The sequence below is a fragment of the Pan paniscus genome, chromosome 5, assembly GCF_029289425.2.
Source record: "Pan paniscus chromosome 5, NHGRI_mPanPan1-v2.0_pri, whole genome shotgun sequence".
In the NCBI taxonomy this organism is placed as follows: Eukaryota; Metazoa; Chordata; class Mammalia; order Primates; family Hominidae; genus Pan; species Pan paniscus.
The window spans coordinates 36,141,179-36,157,788 of NC_073254.2; the positions used below are offsets into that span (position 1 = coordinate 36,141,179).

General features: G+C 42.4%; 1 long non-coding RNA gene across 1 annotated transcript in view; it reads right to left on the reverse strand.

Annotated features, from left to right (window-relative positions):
* Positions 1-15,380, reverse strand: part of LOC130541581 (uncharacterized) — a 29,851-nt gene extending 14,471 nt beyond the window's left edge. The window contains exons 1-2 of the long non-coding RNA XR_008955647.2: positions 11,048-15,380; positions 1,940-2,009 (exon numbers count right to left, since the gene is read on the reverse strand). This is a non-coding gene — a long non-coding RNA (uncharacterized LOC130541581). The remainder of the gene's footprint in view (positions 1-1,939; positions 2,010-11,047) is intronic.
* Between the last annotated feature and the right edge of the window lie 1,230 nt (positions 15,381-16,610).

The following is a 16,610-nucleotide window of genomic DNA, read 5'->3' on the forward strand; positions in this document are numbered from 1 at the left end:
CTAGCCCCAGCACTGAGACTAGATTCTGTCTTGCAAAAACCACAGAAGTGATTAGCAGAGGGACAGAAACAGATTAAGAAGGGCTTGTTATGCTGAGTTTGTTTACACGAGCTCCCCACCCACCGCCCAGGAGAAGGGATCATCATTTATTTTTGCCTCTTGGCCTTGAGCCTGTTTTTTGTTTTTTCCCTGAGTATCTCTGCCTGTTGACATACTCTCCAGCTCAGGGTTTTGTTTTTGTTTTTTCACTTATTTTCTAGGTATACTTGGGAATAGGCCTCTGAATAGAAAGATAATATGTATTTTTGTCTTAGTCCTCCAAGGACTGTCTTGTGAAAAAGAATAACCAGCCCTGCCCTGTCTTAAGCATTGCAAAGTGCAGGGAGCTGGTTGCCCAGTAGCCCGTGGGCATGCTTGGGCCCTCCAGCCTTCCCTGGAAGGGGTGGGGCCCCTGCAGCTTACAGAAGATCTTTCATGTTTCCTTGCTCCTAGGAGTGGGTTGTGCCCATCAACACTACAGGTGGGTCCTAGGCAAGTGCCAAACAAGCAGCTGCACAGCCCAGGGACTTTGAGCTGTTTGCAGCTCTCCTCTCTTTGTGCCCCTGCCAACTCACACACACCTGGGATTTCACCAGCTGCCTGCCCACTGAGCCCCCTTCCCACCATGTGACCTAATCCTCATTACACCTGCTCCTCTGCAGGGCAGCCAGCCGGTTCCCACCTTGCCTAAATAAGGCCTGGGGAGGTTTGAACAAGACCTACGCTATTCATGCCTGAAACAGCCAACTCCCACCAGTTTCATGGCAAATTACGAGGGATTGAGGTTTACTGTGAAGAAAGGCTAGACCTGACAATTAATCAGCCTGGTCATATGGGGATCAAATTAAATTGGACCTGAGGCCTCAGCTCCAAAATGGAATCAAATTTTCTCTTTTGGCAGGATACGTGCATTGGACTGAGACTACAAACACAGCCTGTCCATCTTCCTTCTTTGCATACAGATATTGGTTTGTAATTTTAAAACACAGCAAAGAGGTGAGACAAATACTATAGTTTGAGTTTTTAAAGTGAATGCAGGGCTTCTATTCAATTCAGCAAAGATTTATTTTGTCCTTTTCCCTAAGAAGTCTCTCAGTTAGGTGTTAGGGGTAAGAAGTCTGCATAATACCAGATCTGCATCTTCAGGGAGATCAAAATCCAGTAAAGAAGATAGACATGTTATTAATATAAATTTGACTATTAAGCACAAGAACATAAAGCTATAGAAACCATTAATTGTCATTGGGGATTAGCAATAACTTTACAGAGAAGGTAACATGTGAGCTGAGTTTTGAAAGATGAGTGGCAGCTTTGTGCTTTCTCTCTTTGGGCAGACACTGTGAAGTGTCCTGCAGTTGGGATATTTTCTTTAATGGTGTCTGACAGTGTTTTGCACCATTACTGCCTCTCATATTCTGTGCATGAGTATAGTCCAAGGCTAAAAGCGGTAATCACCTTTGGAAACTGCCAACAAACATGAATAACTCTTCTGGGGCCAACTTTTCTCAAGGAAGTAATAAAAGTACTCTTGTGGCTAATGGCAGTAAGCATGAAAGTCTCTTTCTGGCTCTCTTACTGCCTTGTGACTTTGGACATGAAACACAATGTATCAGTCAGTTGCCTTTACAAATGTGGGCTCTTTGTGATGGTGTTAATCAACCAGCAAATGAGTTGTAAGCACTTACTATGTGCTTGGTGCAATTCATTGCCACTTTTCTGAGTCACAAAAGTGCAGAAAAGATGAAAAATGGCATAGAAAGGATACTAGTTGTAATATATAAGGAGCAACTTTGTAATTTTAAAACAGAGTATCAGTTTCAGAAATAACTGGAGTGATCACTAAAGTATTTATGCAGCTTGAAAATTTTAGAATTCTAATAACTTTTAGTCCTTGCCTCACCTTCTTCACTAGAGATCACCTACTGTGGTAGACCAGGAGCCTTCAGTGCTGTTTGTCGATATTTCCAGTTCTGTTTTTGGAAACACAAGGGATTACATTTCGTCAGCTCCCTGAGTTTAGGCCCAGCCATATGTTTTGCTTTTACCAGTGAAATGTGAGTGGAAATGGCATTTCATATCTGAGTCAAACATCTAATTGCAGTGCTCAGTTACACAACCCTCTCTTCTGCCTCAGCATCATGGAAGCCTTTTTTGATAAAGAAGGGCTTTGCTGAACCATCCTAAGGAGGAGAGCTTCCTTGAAGAATCATGTGGGGCTGCTATGGACTTTGCTTAACTAAAAAAATAATAATAACTGTGAATTTTTTTGTTTGTTTCTTGGAAAGCCACTGAAATTTAGGGGCTGCTTGTTACTGCAGTATAACCTAGGTTGTCCTTACTAATGCAACAACTGAATAACCATTATTAACTATGTTAACATGTAAGAAAATGGAGTAATTCAGAACACACCCACCTTGGGTAGACTGACACATAGAAGTCATCTCAAGTTATTCTGTGCGTGGTAAGGCCCTTTATACACAAACCTGCAGCACTAATTCAAGTTACCTCTTTTTTTTTTTTTTGAGATGGAGTCTCACTCTATCTCCTAGGCTGGAGTACAGTAGCACGATCTTGGCTCACTGCAACCTCCGCCTCCTGGGTTCAAGCGATTCTCCTGCCTCAGCCTTTCAAGTAGCTGGGATTACAGGCACCTACCATCACACCCAGCTAATTTTTGTATTTTTAGTAGAGACAGGGTTTCACCATGTTGACCAGGCTGGTCTCGAACCCCTGACCCCAAGTGGTCCACCTGCCTTGGCCTCCCAAAGTGCTGAGATTACAGGTATGAGCCACCACACCCGGCCTCTCATTTTAATTCTCATATCAACACTATATGATAGGTAGCACTACCCACATTTCACAGGTAAGATTCACAGAGTTCCACTAACTTGCCCAAGACCACGTGTAATTGGCCAGTGTGATGGCAAATCCTAGGTTCTCTCCCTTAAATTTGCTGCCTCCCAGAACTGATATAGATGGTTCCCTCCTGGTTCTATTAGTTTGTACATATTCACATGAAGCCAAACCCCACCACGTGGACCAGGTAATTCATTTCCCTTTCTTACTATGCTCTCTAACCTCAGTCTCACTTGAATTCTGTCTGAATCAAGTGTCTGATAGACATTTCCCTTCAGTGTCAAGGAAACCAAATGGAAGAATGTGGATGGAATGGGGAAAATCCACCCCAACTTCTGGAGAAAACAAACCAGATAATTGGTCAACAAGGGTGATCGTTATGCGTGAAGCACAGGCAAAATTTTTATGTCGCATGTACATTTAACAACAACAACAAAACAGAATTTCAAAAGCTCTCAAAAGGCTACCCACTCTGTTTTTCTAGAAAAGATGGGCCAGGTGCGTTGGCTCACGCCTGTAATCCCAACGCTTTGGGAGGCCGAGTCGGGCAGATTATGAGCTCAGGAGATCGAGACCAGCCTGGCCAACATGGTGAAACCCTGTCTCTGCTAAAATATAAAAAATTAGCTGAGTGTGGTGGCACGTGCCTGTAATCCCAGCTACTCAGGAGGCTGAGGCAAGAGAATCACTTGAACCTGCGAGGTGGAGGTTGCAGTGAGCCGAGATTACGCCACTGCATTCCAGCCTGGCAACAGAGCAAGACTTCATCAAAAAAAAAAGAAAAGAAAAGATGGTTGTAACCCACCCAGGGCAAGTGTTTATCAGTCTTAACTTCAATGATCTTCAATAAAATTTTCACTATTTCATACCATAATTTGTTTTGGGGAAACTCCCAAGTTTCCCCATATTTGCATATGGTCTTGCAGTCCAACATCAAGGTTATTATATGCAGGACAGAGGGATGCTCTTTCAGGGTAGGGACCCTGGCAATCGTATCAACTGATGGATCTCAGTGCCTCATTTAACGCCAGGCAGTAAGCCCTTAGAGACATTTGTTAAACAAATAAATAAAGTTAAAGAACTCATGACCACTGACATAGAGTACAAAATAAACACACAAATAAGAATGTGGTTTTACCAAAATGAAAGGAAGACTTGCTTTAGCCAATCACATGAATGATTGTCCCTCAAGATCTGGGTTATGCAACCATAACTAAGTTACATACAGGTCTTATTAAAGTCTAAACTCAAAAATGAAAAATGATTTCTTCCTGCATATTTAAGCTGAAAACCTCCTTAGGGGGTTTCTGTTTTATGTACACTAATTTAATATTAATAAGAATTATATTGCTATGCCTAATATATGACTTTGGTGAGGGAAGAAATGTACATGGGGCTTTTGGACATTTTTGATTAGGGATCTGCTAGCATCTGGACTTGGCTTTCACAAGTGTAAACAAAAGCTCAGTTGAATGAGCAATGGACGTGCCTTGCCGAGTTGCTAAGTAGCAAGACGCTATTTGAGGAAGCCCATATTCTTCTTTGAAGTGTAATTCACCTGGCTCAATGGCACCGTTGGACAGCTGGAGTTTTTGAAGTGACCATTGCTATTAAAGATAAACAGTTCTGGCTGGGTGCAGTGGCTCACGCCTGTTATTTGGTGTACTAGAGGCCAAGGTAGGTGGATCACTTGAGACCAGGAGTCTGAGACCAGCCTGGTCAACATGGTGAAATTTCCTCTCTACTAAAAATACAAAAATTAGCTGGGCATGATGGCGCACACCTGTGGTTCCAGCTACCTGGGAGGTTGAGGCACAAGAATTGCTTGAACCCGGGAGGTGAAGGTTTCAGTGAGCCAAGATCACGCCACTGTACTCCAGCGGGGGCAACAGAGTGAGACCCTGTCTCAAAAAAATAGAATAAAATAAAATAAACAGTTCCTGATTTAGCAAAGTCTAATTCCAATGTATGTATCATCATTCCACAGTGAAGGTAAGAGATAAGAGTCACCAGAGGGATTTTATCAAGTCTCTCTCTCTCTCCACACACACACACACACACACACACACACACACCCCACTATGGTAGATATTATAAAGATGTAAGATATATCATGCATATACGGATGTATGCCACGAAAATCAAGTTCTAGGAATCTACAATTTGCTATGAATGTGTCTGCTCTCCTTTGAACTATTAAGGCAACTCTGGACCCTGAGTGAATTTCCTTTCCTTCCTGTAGTTGGTTGTTTTAGGGAAAAGTTTAAACAAATTCTTTGTCCACTAGAATCACATGGAGGGATTATGGTCAAGGTCATGCATAGGTAACCAGGTTGCGAGCTCTTTGCAGTCAGCCAGGCTGGTGTGCAGTGGCACGATCATAGCTTACTACAGCCTTGGACTCTTGGCCTCAAGCGATCTTACTGCCTCAGCCTCCCAAAGTGCTGGGATTATAGGCATGAGCCACTGTACCCGGCCATGACTCATTTTTTAAAAATCCTTTTCGTACCTTGTCTTGCACTAACTAGATGTCTAGTAAGTGTCTGTCAAGTAGGCTATGTATATACTTGTATCCGGTAACAAAGCTGAGATTATACTTGTACAAACTCTACAACCAATATTTTGCTGTCAGCTTTTTGATAATGGGAAAAAGTTGGTTTTGCTCTTAGGATTTATTGGGTTTGGTTTCAGACTCATTATAAACAATGCTTCATCTTTAACTTTCAAAGTAATGAGCTACAGTACAAAGTACTTTTCTGAACCGTTTGAGGATATGCTGGCGACCAGATATCCCATCACCCAGAATACTTTAGTGTAGATTTTTCCTCCTATGAAGGAACATTCTCCTACTAGACCACAATACAACCATCCAAGTCAGAACATTAACATTGATTGTGTTACCCTCGAATCCTCAGAGCCTATTCAAGTTTCTCCAGTTGTGGTTATAACATGCCCTATAGCAAAAGGATGCAGTCCAGAATTACACATTGCATTTAGCGATCACAGCTCTTCACTTTCCTTTTGTTAGAAACTGTTCCTCAACCTTTTCTTGGCTTCCATGAGCCGACACACTTTTCAAGTGTACCAGAGGCTGACTTGATAGAATGCCCCTCCAATGTGCCCCGTTACAGGTGGTGTTCAGTTCAACTGCTTAAGATAATGTGTGCCAGGCTTCCCCACTGCCAACGTACTGTTTTTCCCTTTCTTTTCTTCTTTCTTTTTTCTTTTTCTTTTTCTTTTTTTTTTTTTTTAGAAACAGAGTCTTGCCCTGTCACCCAGGCTGGGGTGCAGTGGTGCCATCATAGCTCACTGCAGCCTTGAACTCTTGGGCTCAAGTGGTCCTCCCACCTAAGTCTCCCACGTAACTGGGACTACATATGTGCACCACCACACTAGGCTAATTTTTAAATTTTTTGAAGAGATAGGGTTTTGCCTTGTTGCTCAGGCTGGTCTCAAACTCCTGGACTCAAGCAATCTGCCCGCCTCAGCTTCCCAAAGTGCTAGGATTACAGGTGTGAGCCACCACACGCAGCCCACTTGATCATTTGGAGAGATGTACTTTCATCAAGCAGAAGTCTGAAACGTTCATTATAATAAATTTGAAGCTAGAAGGTACCTTAAAGATAATTTAATTCAATCATTTTATTTAGGAACTACTTAATTTCTAGGGATAATTTTGCTTATTCTGATTGAAGATAAATTGAGTCTCATTTTAAAAAAAAATTTGTTGGCCAGGCACAGTGGCTCACACCTGTAATCCCAACACCTTGGGAGGCTGAGGTGGGAAGATTGCTTGAGTCCAGGAGTTTGAGACCAGCCTGGGCAACACAGTGGGACCCCATCTCTACAAAAAATTTAAGAAATTAGCTGGGCATTTTTACCAGGTCGAGGCTGCAGTGAGCCGCGATCATGCCATTGCACTCCAGCCTGGGTGACAGAGTGAGACCCTGTCTCAAACACACACACACACACACACACACACACACACACACAACCCATAAAACTTCTGTATAAATGAAGATGTGGTTATAAAGGAGCTTCTGGAGTCAGAGACTCTGTCTCAAAAAAAAAGAATGGAGCAGACTTAGGAATGGGAGGCTGAGGGGAAGCTGACCAGGGATAAATGGAGAAAAGCAACAAAGCAACCAATCCCTTCATGAGCCTGATTTGATTGGGGCTAAGAGGAATTTATAAATGTACAGTGAGAGAACACAGCCTGCCTTGGGAAGTTGAATGGATTTATGTCTCTCCAGTCACGTGAAATCTTTAGGTGATGTACTTCAGATGTGATTGAGGTCAACTGCAAATAATAGAAAATCAGAAGATAGTGGCCTAAAGGAATAAGGGTAGATTTGTCTTAGAAGGTTGGAGGTCACTGGTTGCTGGCAGTGGTTCAGTAGCTGAAAGATGAAGGCCAATGTCTCTGATTCCCTTGGCCTTTCTCTCATGATTCCAAGATGTTGCTGTACCTTCAGGTACCATGTCTGCATTTGAGACAGGAGGAAAGGAAGAGCAGCATTGCCAGACATATTGGTCCTGTTTCATCAGGAAAACAAAAGGCTTATTCAGGCCCTTCCTCACTACCCCTCCCAGTAGGTAGTCATCCACTGAACGTCAGTCTAAGGTCTCACATGATCACTTCCTGCTACAGTGAAGCCTGGGAAAGTGAGGACTTAACTTTCCCAGTTTCTATAGTAGAGGCATGAAAGAAAAAAGCAATTAGGAATGGATTTTGGGTCCATCAGTCTATTTGTCTGCCACAAGAAGACGGATCATTTATTTTTCATATCTCATTTGGAAGACAAGAGAAGTTTCAGTTGGACACAAGAAAAAAAGTATTTACCCTGAGGTCAGCCTACTGTGGCAGACAGTGTAGACAGTGATGCCTCTATCTTTGAAGAGCTTCCAGTTGTGAAAGAATAGGTTTTAGAAGATTTAGACATTTGGTTTCCTGAATCCTGAAGACTGACCAGATGCTTTCAGTAGATCTATAATCATTTGATTCACTACTTCAAAGCAATATGTTCCCGACCTCTCAAAGCACTGTGAAATACCAAAAAATACAAGATGGCCGCGCCTCCATCCTTCAGCCCTTCTCCCCCTCTATCCGCTTCATTGGAAAACTTCCAAAGGCACTTTGGTTTAGTGGTTCTAAGCATAATGCTGTTTCTCTTATTCAAAATTGGTTTCAAGTATGTCATGAAAAAATAAAGTACTCGAAAAATGAAGTTTAAGTAAAACATCAGGAAATCGAGATTTGTTTAGTTTATTGAAATGCATTTGGATAAAGCCAAGCATTGATCAATGACTTGAATATGATGGGAGCATTTTACAGGAGAGTCACAAAACTTCTCTAGCCATAATATTATAAAAGGTTGTGTGTTCTGCTTATTTTTAAGTAAATACACTTGCAAATCACTTGGCAAACCTGTTGAGAGCCCATGGTTTCTTTCTGCTTCACCTCGGTTTTGGCTACACCAGGTTCCCTAATGGCAACAGCTAACCTTTTCCAGACAATCCTTCATGCCCCAGGGGAGGAAAGACAATACCGCATTGTGAACTCACACAAGGTTTGCAAATGTGGTGCAATTTTGGTGTACTAGTGGCCTGAACTTTACAAACCCACCAAAGAGTCCAGCCAGCCTGGACTTGTTAGCCAGAAAGCATGAGAAAGACTGGTAAAAATCCCTTTTCTTCACCACGTTTAAAGAAGATCTAAAAGACTTTCTTACCTTCTAGACTTTTTAACAACTAGAATGAGCACTGGGATTGGTTTCACAATAGCCAAACAAATGATCTCTTTCACACATACTTTTTTTTTTTTTTTTTGAGACGGAGTCTCGGGGTTTCACCATGTTGGCCAGGCTGGTCTCGAACTCCTGACCTCGTGATCCGCCCGCCTTGGCCTCCCAAAGTGCTGGGATTACAGGTGCGAGCCACCGCGCCCGGCCCTCACACATACTTATTTTTATTACATTCCCACAATCGTTTAGGGAATCCTATTAGCGTCTATTGCCTCTGTAGAGTTTTGGTAAGTAAAAGCTCTTGTTTTCACCTTGCACCAGGCTCTATGTGAAGTGCATCATAAGTTATCCCTAATTCATTTCATCCATTCAACAGATTTTTTTTTTTTTTTTTGAGGCAGGGTCTCCCTGTGTCACCCAGGCTGGAGTGTAGTGGTGTAATCACAGCTCATTGTAACTGTAAACTCATGGGTTGAAGCGATCCTCCCATCTCAGCCTCCCGAGTAGCTGAAACTACAGGTACCTGCCACCACACCCGGCTATTTTTCTTTTAAATTTTTTAGAGATGGGCTCTTACTATGTTCCCTAGGCTGGTCTCAAACACCTGGCCTCAAGCGAGTCTTCCTCCTTGGCCTCCCAAAGTATTGGGATGACAGGTGTGAGACACCACACCCAGCTCCATTCAACAGATTTTTATTGAGCATATACTTATGAGCTGGTGTTCTGTGTTGGAAATACATGCTATTGCTAACCCTCACAACATTACAAGGGAGTTGTGATTAGCTACATTTTAAAAATGTAAAAAACTAAGCCCCAGGGAGAATAAACAACTCTCCAGGTCACACAGCAAGTCTGTGGCAAAGCTAGGAACTGACTGTCGGCTCTGTTCCACTCCATATTCCATGTGCCTTATACAGTGTCTCACTGCTGCCTTCTTCCTGTCAACCGACTTTATCACAAAGGCCTAGCATTTTGAGACTACAATTCATGAATTTTTTTTTTTTTTTTTTTTGAGACACAGTCACTCTATCGTCCAGGCTGGAGTGCAGTGCCTCAATCTCAGCTTACTGCAACCTCTGCCTCCCAGGTTCAAGCGATTCTCTTGTCTCAGCCTCCCAAGAAGCTGGGATTACAGGCATGCACCACCATGCCTGGCTAATTTTTTTTTTTTTTTTTTTTTTGTATTTTTAGTAGAGATGGGGTTTCACCATGTTGGCCAGGCTGGTCTCAAACTCCTGATCTCAGGTGATCTGCCCACCTCGGCCTCCCAAAGTGCTGGGATTATAGGCAAAAGCCACTGCACCGGGCCCAATTCATGAACATTTAAGGTTACTCTGCCAAAACAGGTGACACTCCTGGTACAAAAATTCAAAGCAGGACCTTGCCTTTCAGTGAGGCTGGTATAAAATTTCATTCACTCAGTCCCTCTCCTTCCTCAACAGCTCATCTTCAAAATATGATTTCAGAAGACTTTAGTTCTAGGGATAGCTAATCCATGCTTCTGTTAATCACCTTGGCGGACTAGCCTCAGATTGGGAATTCAACACATCCTGGCAGGAATATCCTCAGAGAGGTGAGGAAAAACACCCATCTGCAGTCAGGAGGCCCTGCGTGTCTGATCTACTTGCTCACCTTCAGGACAGCTCGTAGTGGTTTAGCTCTGTATGGTCCAAGTTCAGGGTTGTGAGAAACAAATGAGATAACACATGTAACAGCAGCTTGACAATTGGAAGGTAATATATTTTAAAAAGATGATGATCCTAGTTTGCAATACAGAAGGGACTGAACGTTAAAGGTGGAGTTGGAGAACCCTTCAGCTCAACTTGACAAAACTTTTTTTTTTTTTTTTTTGAGACAGCGTCTTGCTCTGTCACCCAGGCTGGAGTACATTGGTGCAATCTCAGCTCACTACAACCTCTGCCTCCCAAGTTTGAGCAATTCTCCTGCCTCAGCCTCCCGAGTAGCTGGGATTACAGGAGCTCACCAGCACCCCAGGCTAATTTTTGTATTTTTAGTAGAGATGGGGTTTCACCATGTTGACCAGGCTGGTCTCAAACTCCTGACCTCAGGTGATCCTCCTGCCTCGGCCTCCCAAAGTGCTGGCATTACAGGCATGAGCCACCACACCTGGCCTTACAAAACTTTTAATAAAAGATTATTCAATTATGAGACTCCAAGGAAGGATAATGAAATGAAGCATCTTCTGTCACAGCCCCTTTCTCACTGGTATCTGGGGCATGAAATTCTAAAGAGCGTTCATTCTTCTTGAGCATAAACACAACTGTGGTCAAAAGTGGGCCCTCTCTGTTCCATCAATCTTCTAAAAGCCAAATATGATGATTTAGCAAAGAAAGCTATCTAGTGGAATATCCATCACAGCTTCTTCTTTTTTAGAGATGGGGTCTCACCGCATTGCTCAAGCTGGTCTCAAACTCCTGGGCTCAAGTGATCCTCCTCCCTTGACCTCCCAAGTAGCTGGGGCTACACACTCGACTCCATCACAGGTTCTGAATGGAAGGTTTATAGTGTATCAGAGCCTCATGAAGGCAGGGAGCTACTTCCCTTGTGGTTGGTGAACCTCAAATTGCCTCTATATGGCCATAAGCAAAAATCACAGAGGCGGATTTTGATGTGTCTAAAGAGGCAGGCACGGCTGGGCACAGTAGCTCAAGCCTATAGTCCCAGCAGTTTGGGAGGCCAAGGCAGGCAGATCACTTGAGCTCAGGAGTTCAAGACCAGCCTGGCCAACGTGGTGAAGCCCCACCTCTACACACAAAAATGTACAATTAGCCAGGTGTGGGGGATGTACCTATAGTCCCAGCTACTTTGGAAGCTGAGGCAGGATGATTTCTTGAGCTCGAGAGGTCAAGGCTGCAGTGAGCTGAGATCACACCACTGCACTCCAGCCTGGGAGCAAGATCTTGTCTCAAAAATAAATAAATAAATAAATAAATAAATAAATAAATAAATAAATAAAGACACAGGTACAAAGGAAAGAAATCGAGGAAAACTTGTGCTGGTCTAAAGCCCTCTGTAAGAAAGGGTGGTGCGTCTCCCATGTACTGAACCCCAGGGGGAAGGCGCATCACCTGAAGCCCATTTTCTACCTCCTCAAATAACTTCTCCAAAGCCCTGGTCTCCCTTCCTCCTTTCCCTCACCAGCCTACTGCCCGTTTCCAACCAGCTCCTTTGTTTCCAGGTTTTACACTGCCATCTCTAACTTTGTAACTCCTACTGGGAGTGATGAGCCCTTTGTCAAAAGCATGCATAGTGTCTTCCAAAGACTGGTTTACAAAGACGGAGCTGGGTAATGCAAAAAAAAAAAAAAAAAAAAAAGCACTCCCTGCCAGGAGGGATGTCAAGGCTTCAGTCTTACCTCTGCCTTTTGCATGTTACAGCATCTTGGGCAAAGCCTTTCACCTCCCTGAGCCACAGTTTCCACATCTGGAAAACTGGTGACAATCCCTGCTTGTTCGTTCCATATAAATCAAGTGAGATGTGGATCGAAATGCTTGGAAACACTCTACAAATCTAAAAGGTCCTGTTTTCCCCTCACTTATCCTATGACAAATACTGTCATTCAGTAAATGATTACTGAGTGCCTCTGATGGGCCACACTGGGCTGGGCCCTGGAGATACAGCAATAAATATGGCATGTTCCCTGACCTCACGGAGCTCACCTGGGGGTGGGGGGACAGCAGTGTAATGAGCAATTAAAAATAAACTCAGCTCAATCTCATAAGTGAACCCAGGAGGGGTGCCCAACTTGGACTGAAGCGTTTTGCAGGGAGAGGGCTAACAACACAGCATTCTCTGGTCAGAGAATAGGAGAATTCGCCAAGAAGAGAAGGTGGTAAAGGTCATTCCAATCAGAAAAGCAGCATGTACTGGTCGGGCATGGTGGCTCACGCTTGTAATCCCAGCACTTTGGGAAGCTGAGGCAGGCGGATCACCTGAAGTCAGGAGTTTGAGACCAGCCTGGCCAACATGGTGAAACCTCATCTCCATTGAAAAAAAAAAAAAAAATTAGCCAGGCATGGTGGCAGCTGCTTGTAATCCCAGCTACTTGGGAGACTGAGGCACAAGAATCACTTGAACCCAGGAGATGGAGGTTGCAGTGAGCCTAGATTTCACCACTTCACTCCAGCCTAGGTGACACAGAGAGACTCTGTCTCAAAAAAAAAAAAAAAAGGAAAGAAAAATTAAAAAAGAAAAGCAGCATGTACAAAGGCAGGAAAAAATGAGAGTATGGGAAGTTTAAAGTATGGCAAGTATTTATTTCATTCTAATGGGGCCTAAGGTAAGGAGGCCAGGGAGGTGTGACCCTGGAGAGTCAGGTGGGAGGCTCATGTTGGGTGCCATGCTGCGTGCTTGTGATTTGTATACACTGTAAGGGGTACTAGGTGTTGTTCTAGTACATTCCATGTATTAACTCCCTTAATTCTCCCAGCAACCCCATGAAGTATGTCCTATTATTGCTGCTTACAGAAGAGGAAATGGAAGCGCAGAGAAGTCCAGTAACTTACCCAAGGTCACACAGCTGGAAAGTTTGCCAAGGAGTTGGGTTTTGCCCTAAAACTATTGAGAAGCAACTAAGAGATGTTAAGCAGGTTTAGAGAAGCCTGATCAGATTGACTTTTTCTTATTCTGGTGCCTCTCTGTTTCTAGGCTTTTAGATAATTTCTTGGCAGCCTGCGTAACTAATAAGGTATATGCCACTTTCTCATGTGGAAATTTATATTGTTTGTTTAAATACTTAATGATTATCTCTTGGGCTTATCAATGAAGCAATCCAGTAATTGAAGTCTTCTGGAATGGGGTAGATTATAAACGGAAATTTATACTTAATGGTTGATTATATTTAATGATCAATTAGCTTAGCTAATTTTGCTTTCCTCTTTTCTGTAATAACCTTTTGTCAGGGATAAATAAAACAATCAGTGGACTTGAAAAATACAAAAGCTTATAAATAAGACACAATATATAGCAATATATACCAAAAAGCCTTAAACTATTCAGACTCTTTTTTAGTTCACTTTAGTTCCAGGAATTAAAATAAACTCATCTTAAGTACATAATCAGGTACACTAAGTTACACATTCAAGAAGAGTGTTATTTAGGTAACAGGCATGAATTCCTCCTGATGCTTTGATACCATATAACCTTTCTAAACAAATCAATTCTGGTTTGTGACCATCAGCCAGCATTGGTGGGAAGCTCAATCTTTTTTTTTTTTTCTTTTTTCTTTTTTTTTTTAGTTCTAGTTTTCCTCTTTTATCCATCCTTTGGAATTGTGGAGAATCCTTGAGCATGTACAGTACTGGAATTTAGGAAAGGTGGTTCCTAGTTTCCCTAATGAGGCTTCCATGCATATGGTGATGGCCAGCACCGCTGCTGATGACGTCACGACCCTTAGGTAGAAGTCAACCACAAAGGCTGGGTGCTATAGCTCATGCCTATAATCCCAGAAATTTGGGAGACTGACGGAGGAGGATAGCTTGAGGCCAGACGTTTGAGACCAGCCTGGGCAAAAAAAGTTTTAAAAATTAGCCAGGTGTGGTGGTGCATGCCTGTAGTTCCAGCTACTCAAGAAGCTCAGGGAAGAGGCTGACTTGTGCCCAGGAGTTCGAGACTGTAGTGGGCTATGATGGCACCACCGCACTCCAGCCTGGGCGAGAGAGAGACCTTGTCTATTAAAAAAAAAAAAAGAAAGAGAGAGAGAGAGAGGAAGGAAGGAAAGAAGGAAAAAGAAGAAAGAAGGAAGGAAAGAAAGAAATAAAGAGAGAAAGAAAGATAGAGAGGAAAGAGAGAAAGGAAAGAGAGAAAGAAAGAAGAAAGAAAGAAAATAAATCAGCCACAGAGACACAGGGTAGTTCCCACCATCTCCACAGTTGCTCTTCCAGGGTTCTGCCAGCTTCAGGATGCCACCACCAGCCTCTTAGGAGTCCAGCCTTCTTTCCCAGTCTTGAAATACTGTGCCCTTTACTTCTAGAAGTTCACAGCCCCCAGCCCTTTCCTGTCTAGGTAAGACTCCCCAGTATATTGGACTTCCAGTGGACTCACCTTCTTGAGCACACTTTTGAAAACAAGGAACCGTTAACTTGCCCCTAGGACTAAGAGAAACCCAGATGGCTGTAACCCAAAGCCCCACCACTGGGCTCTAGGGAAGGAAAGAAAGACTTCTCTTGTTTTTATAATGAAGCTACAGCCTAGAAAGCAGGCACAGTTTATTCTCAATGTATTCTGCTGCATTCAATTTTTAATAAATCTTTTGATTACATTCATGATAAATCTAGAAAAACCTTAAATGTCCTATTGAGGAGATTATACACTGGAATAATATGCAGCGACTAAAGGGGTCAATTTTTTTTTAAAAAAAAAACCATTTTAGTGATTTGAAAACCGGATCTTGATATTCTCATGTTTTAAAAGTAGGTTGCAAAGCAGGGTATGCAATTTAAGACCAATCTCGGAATTTATTTACACACACACACACAATACTCTGTCACAGACAATCAGTGCTTGTCTCAAGAGTAGAGGGATTATGATTGAGGTTTATTTTCCTTATTATGCCTCTGTGCACTTTTCCAACTTTCCCGATTTCTTCGTATACTTGAATTACTTTTGTAATAATACTCCCTGGCACAGTAAGTACAATGATGCTTGTGTGTGCGTGTGTGTGTGTGTGTGTGTGTGGCATTGGTCCTTTTCTTGGAGTGCTTACCTCATGTAAATGAAGTACCGACCTGTCCCAACAGACTTTGGTTGGGAATAAGAAATTAACTTGAAAAGAGAATAAAATAACAACGTGGAAAGAAAAATACAACATACAGAAAGTATAAGACAAAAACTTAAATATTTATCAGGATAACAGTACTGTAGTATTTTTAAAATACTTTTTGTTTCTCCTTTAGTGATATAATCAATGATACAAATATATATTTTGTTTTGGCCAAAATTAGCTTTTGAGCAATGTGTAATTTTCAGTAATAGGCCTAATGTTTGGATATCTGTGTTGAATGGTGGATCTTTTTCTTTTCCGAGACAGAGTCTCGCTGTGTCGCCCAGCCTGGAGTGCAGTGGCGTGATCTCGGCTCACTGCAACTTCCACCTCCCGGGTTCAAGCAATCCTCCCTGCTCAGCCTCCTGAGTAGCTGGGATTACAGGCGCCCACCACCACACCTGGCTAATTTTTAAATATTTTTTCATAGAGACGGAGTTTCACCATGTTGGCCAGGCTGGTCTTGAACTCCTGACCTCAGGTGATTCGCCCACCTTGGCCTACTAAACTTCTGGGATTGCAGGCATGAGCCACCGTGCCCGGCCTGAATGATGGATCTTTTACTAATTTGCTGTGTGATTAAGAACAAGTTGATAACCTCTCTGGATGACTTTACTCAAGTAATCTTTACTCAAAGATTACTTTGTCCATCTTTCATTTTTACTTTGTTATTTAACAAATGCTTCCATTGCACCACTATGTGCCAGACACTCTTCTAGGTGTTTTGCAGATATTAACTAGTTAATCCTCAGTACTATCCTATGGGAAAGGTATCATTCATTATCCTTACTGTATATGTATAAGAAAACTGAGAAACAAAGAAGGGTCAAAAATTCATCCAAGGTCACACAGATAGTAAGTAACAAAATCAGGATTAGAATACCGACTGTCTGGCTTCAGATTCCATTATATTGACCTCCATATTATGTTATGCTGGACTAAATGACATTTACACGTCAATAATTTATTGTGTGTAAAACACCTGGACAGTCCCAGCCATACTACTTCCCTGTACTTCTAAAATCTCTTTATCTTTTTGTCTCCTGAATTTTCATTTGGAAATCTAATTGAGAAAATTATCAAATGTAGTCACTCACTGGACCCCACAATTAGCTGAAAGCTGGGGATATTTTCAGACCTTGAAAAACGTGAACTTTAATGGGAGGTCCGTTAGGATAAGCTAATTTGGA